General features: G+C 35.2%; 1 non-coding gene across 1 annotated transcript; it reads right to left on the bottom strand.

Annotated features, from left to right (window-relative positions):
* Positions 1-2,219: 2,219 nt before the first annotated feature.
* On the bottom strand, positions 2,220-2,326 carry LOC141682057 (small nucleolar RNA R71). Its single transcript, XR_012559462.1, has one exon. It is a non-coding gene; the product is annotated as a small nucleolar RNA R71 (small nucleolar RNA).
* Positions 2,327-9,308: the final 6,982 nt, after the last annotated feature.

Below are 9,308 nucleotides of genomic sequence, written 5' to 3' on the forward strand. Positions count from 1 at the left end.
TCGAGGTCAAGGCAGATTCTAAAAGGAAGAACAACATGAATGTGAAAATAGGAATTAACAAACATAAAAACTACACACCCGATAAATATGCACCTAGAAAAAGTTGTGTGAAGTGTGGTAGTGTTAATCACTTATCTGCTAATAAATGGAATTTATATCCACTTAGAATGCTTCATAAAGGCTCGAATTAGTGTTTTATAGTCGAGTTGTTAGTGTTTTTAATGTGTTTTTGTAGTGTTTCAGGGCATAGTTGAAAGGAGGATTAGATTTTACATGTTTTTATGCTTAGAAGAGTGTTAGGATGGAGCCTCGGTTGATTGCGCAAAAGAAACCAGCAAGAGAAGCCAAGAAATAGAAAAAATAAGTCTTTTCCATAAGGCCAGAGCGGACGCGCTACACTTGGGAGCGCCCGCGCTGGTTTGGCAAAAGTACCGCGAGACCGCGCGGGATTATAGAGGGGCCGCGCTAGGTCAAAAATTTTGGATCCTAATTTGAATAGAAGATTGATATGTTGGACTCATGATTGGATGGGTTGGTATTTAAAGACTCCAAAATGACGTTTCTCATATACGAGAGCAAGGAGATAATGGAGAGAAGACCTAAAAGTACAAATCAACGAAGGAGAAGAAGATATAATTTTTACTTGTAATTTTTTGCTTAAGTTGTAATCTTGGATGCTTGTTTTCTTTCTTGTTTGAACCTAATACTCTTGTTAACGTACTTTGATTAGTTATTCAGTTTATAAAGACTTAGTTTATTTACCATGCTTGCATCGTAACCCACGGTGATGATGAGTTCAGTTATGAACTAATTGTTATCGTGGGGTTCTAATGGATTTACTTATGGATTTCAATAGTTAATTTATTTCGATACCTAAGTGTGTGGTGATTGTATGATATCCTAGTATTGGTTGTGCTTATTCGTCTTATGAGCGTCACGAACTTATAAGATAGCATGTTAATATCTATTGAAGCGACAGTGAATATAGAGGTTTAGAACTTGCCATGCTAGCATAGGTTCATGTATTTATTATGCATGATTCGTAGGTAATTTTAACCATCTTACTTTCCCTATGTAATCACGATAGATAACTTACGCATTAAACCTTTATATTGTCAAATTCTATAGACATATAGGGTCTCAACATAATTGGTGTCTATTTAGCTTCTATCTCTTTTTTGGATGTCTGGTAGTAGGGTATTCGTGCAACGAAAGTTGCCGTTTACTAGTTTCGTGTTATCTAATTAGTTGTCATCACCATTGTATGCTAAGGTTAAGAACAATGACTTTGAATGAAGTATTTAATGAAGTTAGAATCCCATGTTTGTCTCATATAGTTAAATCAATCACTTTAATCTCTTAGTTATTTGCATGTTAATTTAATCTTAGTTATAAAATATCTCAATTTGTTATTTGTCTTAGCATTGAACGATAATCATATATTGATGCATAGGTGCACATTATAAAATAACCTAAACCAGTCTCCATGGGAACGAACTAGAAAGTATTCTATATTACTTGCGAATGCGTATACTTGCGTGTAATTCTAGCGCGTGTTTTCGTCCTAACAAGTTTTTTGCGCTGTTGCTGGGGACCTTAGTGTTAATTTTTAGTTTATGTGCTTGTCATCAGTGGTTGTTAAAGTCCAATGACTCGGATATTTTACTTACTTATTTGCTTTTTTGTGTTCCAGGTACTCTAGAGAGCGTTTATGCTAACACGTTCTCGATCTCGCAAGAAAACACTGGATAAAGCGAAGGAAGAAGTCGAAGTAGTTGAATAAGTTTTTGCAGAAGTTGAGAAAGTTGAAGAAAAGGCGATAGTTGCAGTGGGAGAACCAGTAGAAAATCTAAAAGCTTTCATGGATTTTTCTCAACCGAAGATCAATGACATTCAGTCTAGCATCATCAGACCAGCCATCACAACTAATAATTTTAAAATTAAATCTAGCACGATTCAGATGGTGCAGAATTCAGTCCAGTTTGGGGGTTGTCTAACTCAAGATCCCAATACTCACATTAGGGATTTCATCGAGATCTGCGACACCTTCAGGTTCAATGGAGTTTCTGAAGATGCTGTTAAGCTGAGGTTGTTCCCAATTTCTCTGAGGGACAAGGATAAGAGCTGGTTACACTCTCTACAAGCTGGTTCTATCACTACTTGGGAAGATCTTACTCAGAAGTTTCTTAATAAATTCTTCCCCTATGGCAAAGACAACTGCCATCAGAAACGCTCTCACTCAATTTGCACAGCAATTGGGAGAATCTCTATGTGAAGCTTGGGAGCGTTATAAGGAGATGTTTAGGAAGTGTCCTCATCATGGGGTGCCTGACTGGATGATTATCAATTGCTTTTATAATGGATTGGGAGCACAGTCTAGACCAATGCTCGATGCAACATCAGGTGGAGCCTTATGGGCTAAGAGCTATGATGAAGCTTATGAGTTGATTGAACTGATGGCTACTAATGAATACCAGAATCTAACTCAAAGGCTACCTCAAGGAAAGGTAGCAGGAATTCTAGAGGTGGATACAACTATTGCTATAGCTGCTCAGCTTAAGGCTTTGACGATGAAGGTGGATTCTTTGGCTAATTATGGAGTTAATCAGATCACAAGTGTTTGTGAGCTTTGTGCTCGTGCGCATGATACTGAGTAGTGTGCTATTTCTAGTGAATCAGCTCAGTTCGTGAGCAACTTTTAGAGGCCGCAACAACCAGTTCCAGCCACCTATCATCCCAACAACCGCAATCATCCTAACTTCAGCTAGAGCAACAATCAGAATGCGGTGCAACAACCTTATCAGCAGTATGCAGCAAAGAAATTTAACCCTAATAGTTTTCAACATCCGCAATATGCACAAAGACAACAACTCCAACTTTAACAACTACCACATGGAGGTACAAGTCAGTCTAATGAAAAATCTGAATTGGAGGAGTTGAGGCTCATGTGCAAGAGCCAAGCGGTTTCTTTTAAGACCTTGGAGAATCAAATTGGGCAGATTGCCAATGCCTTGCTGAATCGACAACCTGGTACACTCCCTAGTGACACAGAAGTTCCAGGAAAGAAGGAAGCAAAAAAGCAGGTTAAGGGAATTACATTGAGGTCTGGGAAGGTTGCAAGCCCCGAAAAATCTCAAGTTCCGAAATCTGAAGTTGTGGATGAAGAAGATGTGCAGAAGGAAGCAGAAGTGGAAGCAAGGAAGAAAATTATGGAACTACTCCTCCTGAGGGTAATGTAACAGCCCAACTCCGGGGTCAAGATTGGGTGTCACTAAACAACCTTTACATAAAATAATATACAAATGACCCCTCAATTCCGGATCGTTAACATGATATGGTATGAAATAAGAATCTAACCTTCTAAATCTATAATAATTAAAATATAAATTCATTACCTCTGTACTAACTCCCTTATCTTATTTATTCTAACCTCTCCATCCTCTTGCAGCTGAGATCTTTCTAACAAATCCGTTGTCTATTAAGAGCTATTCACTTTTATCCTCCTTTGCTTCTGAAAGAAATAGGAATTCACATAGCAAGAGTGAGCCAAAAATGCCCATCATGTATATAACTAATTTTCAAGTATCAGTATCAAAGAAAATTTCTGGACACAGTTTTTAAATAATTTTTAAACATTTTTATTTATTTGAAGTAGTTGAGCGAATAAAATATCGGTCGTTATTAGCCTTTAATCATAATTCAAAAGTGACGAGCAATTCCCGGATTCATCTCCTGAATCAGGGTTTTGTCCGTTTTTGTATTCATGGAACTTTCAAGAAGGAATGCCGCTAATGGCGATCAACAATAAATTAAACTAGACACTAGTTCACACCCATATCCTGCTGATCAGTCAGGATACAGTGTAGATATATACCTCTATGTATAGATCTAGTCGGGTACCCAGGCTCTATGCCCCAATAATCAAGGTTCCGGTTCATTCCCAGCCCATAGGGTTCAGTTTATCACTGGCCCTTATCGTAACCATCCAGTCCGTAGAGTATTTTGATACCAAACATTTTGATTTCAAAACATACCGATTCAGGGTTCGCAAATAACCCGGAATAATAGGTATTTTCTTAAGAGATCAATCTATAATATATGAGCAATAATGAAAGGAACTTGCATAATTAAGAGTAATTGCAGCGAATGTAAAACATTTAACTACTCTGAACTTAGAATAAGAAATATATATTGACAGTATATTATATGAAAGTTTAGGAATACTTGCCTCAATTGATTCACTTTCTAGCCTTCAATCACCATTTTATGCTCACATCTACTCGGTATTCACTCGTTTCATTTTCACGTATAATCAGGCTTTACTATTACTATCACTGTCTTGCTTTGAATGCCTCGAACTATGTGTATCTATCATAAGGGGTGTTATTTCAATTAACCGACAAGGTATAATTGTCTATCATACATTTATCTTTATCATCTACCCACCATATAATAATAGATAATGTTTAAAGACACATTGACTCATAATTCATATAACACGTATACATAAGGCACGTAATCCTGTTATTCATATAACACGTAGTCACATAATTCACGTAGTACATAAATTGAATCGTCAAAATATAGGTCTCGATACGTTTAGAATTGAATTCGGGTCAAAAGAGTATTTATCGATCAATGATTGACTCAGAATGATTCACAAAACAAATGACGATCTATTAATTATAGGTATTTTTATTGGAAGCGAAATATTTTTCTGAGTCTAGAGGCGTTCGTTTCTTATTAAACGGACGAACAAACTATTTATTATGAATAAAATAAGAATAATTCAATTAATAATAATATTAATTGAATTTTAAATATCTTTATACAATTTTTAAAAGCTTGAAATGATTTTTAAATTATTATTTGGCTTAATTATATATAATTACATTTTATTTCACTATTTATAGAATTAATTAATAAAATTAAATAATTAATTAAATCCATAAATAATTACCTAAAATAAATTATAAATAATTAAATTAAATATAGATTCTCGAAAATAATAAAGAAAATAATTTTTGGCATTTTAAATAATTTAGTTAATTAATAAAATAATTAATCAAATTAATTTTTAAGTTAAGAAATCAATTTTTAGAAATTAGAAATGATTTTTTGGATTATTAATAAAAAGAATTATTCAAAAACAGTTTTACAGATTTTATTACTCGTTCCAACAGATCAAACGACGATCTTTCTGGGGAAGGTGACCGCAAAAGACGAACAGGTCGCCGGTTTCTGGATAAACCAAAAATCCAGCCGACGTCCGGTCCCTTCCCGGCGACATCCATACCCAACCAAAACCATACCATTTGCAATCATTTTCTGCACAAATTCGAATAACCAGTAGCCATGACCTCAAATTAATCTACAAACGATCAAAACGACCCTGTAGTCGTGATCTCCGGCCAACAATAAGAATAATCATGCGAACAACCGGCTGAAAACTCAACTTCCTGATTTCTAAGCCAAATTCAACGGGTTATATAGGGAATTAAAGCTCAGAGTACGTAGAATCTAACCCTCATATCCATACCATCAAACAATCAACAATTAAAACAAAAAAATTAAATTAAAAATCTCAAAAACCTATGAATTCGATTTAACACTTCCAGGAATCATTCGATATAAATAAATATATAAATCGATTGCAAATCATATCAGGAAATTATCCCCATCATCAAAATCAATCAATAACCTTAGAATCAAAATCCCCCAATTCGAGCCATGAACCCTAAAATCCAATTTGTTGGATATATTTGAGATGTCATGTCTAATGTGTTTCATGTTTAGTTTTCAGATCTTAACTAACAGGAAATATCAGTACTTACTGGAATTAGGACTTACTGGAAGTCAGGACTTAAGGATATCAGGACTTAGATTATCAGAAGATAATATTAGAAGATGGATATCAGAACTTAAGTACTGGAGGACTAACAGTTAAGGAAGGAAGCTGATTCACAGGAAAGAAGATCGAGACTAATACAAGAAGAAGATATGCATGGAAAGAGTTCGAGGACTAGAAGAATTATATAAGATATCTGGTTGATATATTTTAGGAGACATAATTATATTCCATATCAACTAGAAGTTATCTTGTAACTGTGTGTCTATATAAACACGGACATAGGTTTACTCTATAAGAGTTACGATCATCGAGAAGATCATATATTGTAACCTAGCAGCTCTCGTGATATTTGTTCATCACTGAGAGAGAACAGTTCCATTATAACAAAGTTTGTTATATTGAATACATCTGTTTTCTGTTACTTGTGCTTTAAATCGATTTGATTGTATTCTACACTGTATTCAACCCCCTTCTACAGTGTTGTGTGACCTAACAAGTGGTATCAGAGCCCTTCTATTAACACACATACAGTAAAGATCCAAAACAATCATGTCTGAAGAAGCAGAAAATCCAACCAAACCCGCCAAAACTGAAGAAACTCCAAAGACTCTAATCCATAGTCGATATGAGACTATTAGGGTTCCCATGCTGAGACCGTCTGAATATCCTATATGGAAAGTGAAGATGGCTATATTTCTGGAAGCTACAGATCTAGAATATCTTGACAGAATTAATGAAGGACCACATAAGCCAACCAAGCTCTCTGTTGTTTTGCAGATCAGCCAGCAAAAACCGTACCAAAGGAAAAAGTGAATACACAGATGAAGATATCTCATCTATTGCCAAGGATGCAAAGGTAAGGCATTTGCTGCATAGTGCGATTGATAATGTCATGTCAAATAGGGTAATTCACTGCAAGACTGCAAAGGAGATATGGGATGATTTGGAGATAAGGTGTCAGGGAACTGATGCAATCAAGAAAAACAGGAGGACTATACTCACTCAAGAGTATGAGCACTTTGACTTGAAAAGTGATGAGTCATTAACTGATTATATGACAGGTTTGTCAAACTCTTGAATGATCTGTCACTGGTGGACAAGGAATATGACATTGAAGATTCAAATCTAAAATTCCTTTTAGCTCTTCTTGAAAGTTGGGATTTGAAAGCTACTATTATAAGAGATAACTATGCTCTTGATGAAACTACTCTTGATGAAATTTATGGAATGCTCAAGACTTTTGAACTTGAGATGGATCAAAAAAGCAAGAGACATGGGAGAAAGTAAAGAATAGTTGCTCTTAATATTGAGGAGGAATCCCCCAAAGTGGCTGTCTCGAAGAAAGGAAAAGGAAAGGCTCTCATCATAAAGTCTGATTTAGAATCATCAAGTTCTGATGATGATGATTCAGAAACTGATAGTCTACCAGAAGTAGATGCTGATGAAGAGATGATGAAGCTGTGTGCTCTTATGGTGAAGGGTATCACAAAGATAGTCTATAGGAAATTCAGAAGAGGAAAGAAGTTTTCCAGGAAAGGAAGAAATTCTGATAGGAAGGGTTTCAGAAAATCTGAAGGCAAAGGAGGAAAGTCTGACAAATGAGATTACTCAAATGTCAAATGCTACAACTGTGGTGGAAAAGGCCACATATCTCCAGACTGCAAGAAAGGAAAGAGTGATAAAGGCAAGGCACTTGTCACAAAGAAGAAAAGCTGGACAGACACCTTAGATTCTGAAGATGAGGAGAACTATGCCTTTATGGCAAATGCTGATAGCAGTTCTAATGCTGCTGAGTTAAAGGTACCTCAAATAACTTATGGTTTTCATACTGATGATATTACTGAGTTGAGATTATATCTTAAAACCATGTTTATTAGCTATAGAGATCAAATTTTAAAATGTGAAAGATTAACTTCTAAAAATCTTGCTTTTAAAAAGAGGAATGATTATTTAGAAAAAGAGTTAGTTATGTTCCATCAAACTCAGAAGGTTGGATATGATGCTTTCTATGTGAGAGATGAAGTGATAAAAATGAATAAATCTCTAAAGACTGAGTTAGAAAGGGAGAGAGATTATCAGGACTTGGACTAACTCTGGCAGAGCAACTCAGGATATACTAAGTAGTGGAAACTGGAAAGAGGGCTTAGGTTATGGAGATGAGAAAAGTGAAAAAGGAACTGAACAAGTTAAGCCAATTATTGTTAAACAGACTACTAAGACAAAGGTAAATCTTGTTAAATTTGTTACTGAAATTGTAAAGTCTGATTCTGAAAAGATGAAAAATGTTGAGACAAAAGTGATAGCAGAGTCAACTTCTGACAAATTAGAACAGGATAAACCAACTGAAGTCAACATAGGCTTAATGACAAAGAAGCAGCTTAAACATAAGCTGAAAGAGATTACCAGTGTAAATAAGGTAAAGGAAGCTAGGAATAATAGGAATGGAAAGGAAGGTGTGAATAAAAGCAACAATTATATGCCTGTTCCTAACGCTCCTAGAAAGAAATGCTATAACTGTGGAAATTCTAACCATCTGGCTTCTTTTTGTAGGAAGAATAAGAATATAAACTCCTTACCTTCTAAGTCAGGAGTTAAGAGTCAATATGTTAGGTTTAAGCCACAAAATCCTTGCTTTCTTTTTGGTAGTGTTTGGCATTCCATTTTTACTTGTAAGGAATATCATAGTTTGTACTATGATTATTATCAGATAAAACCTTCTTTGAAGAAAGTTACTTTAATTCCTTCTAGTGTAAAGTATGATGCAAAGTCTGTTACTGTTAATAATGATAAGAAAAATGTTAGCATAAAATCCGATGTTAAATTCGATGCAAATGTTAACAAACTTAAAAAGGCCAAAGGATCCAAGCAAGTATAGGTCCTTAAAACTAACCTTTAGTGGTCTTTCTGATTGCAGGGCAACATGAAGAATATCCTAGTTCTGGACAGTGGATGTTCAGGACATATGACTGGAAATAAAGCCCTTCTATCAGACTTTGTGGAGAAAGCTAGCCCATAAGTTTCTTATGGAGATAGCAACATTGGGAAAACTGTGGGATATGGCAAGATCAATCTTGGGAATGTCATCATTTAGTCAGTAGCTCTTGTCTTAGGACTTAGACACAATCTGTTGAGTATAAGTCAAATTTGTGACAAAGGTTATCATGTGTATTTCTTCGAAGAACATTGTGAAGTAATAAGTAATTCAACAAGCAAAGTGGTTCTGAAAGGATACATGCATGGTAACATTTATGAAGCCATACTTTCAACAAGTACTGATGGTTCTGCAATATGTTTGTTGAGTAGAGCATCAATTGAAGAAAGCTGAAATTGGCACAAAAAACTCTCTCATTTAAATTTTAACAATATAAATGAGCTTGTAAAGAAAGATCTTGTGAGAGGACTGCCAAACACAGTATTTGCTCCTGATGGCCTTTGTGATTCATATCAGAAGGCAAAA

This window comes from Apium graveolens, chromosome 8 (genome assembly GCF_009905375.1).
Source record: "Apium graveolens cultivar Ventura chromosome 8, ASM990537v1, whole genome shotgun sequence".
NCBI classification, from domain to species: domain Eukaryota; kingdom Viridiplantae; phylum Streptophyta; class Magnoliopsida; order Apiales; family Apiaceae; genus Apium; species Apium graveolens.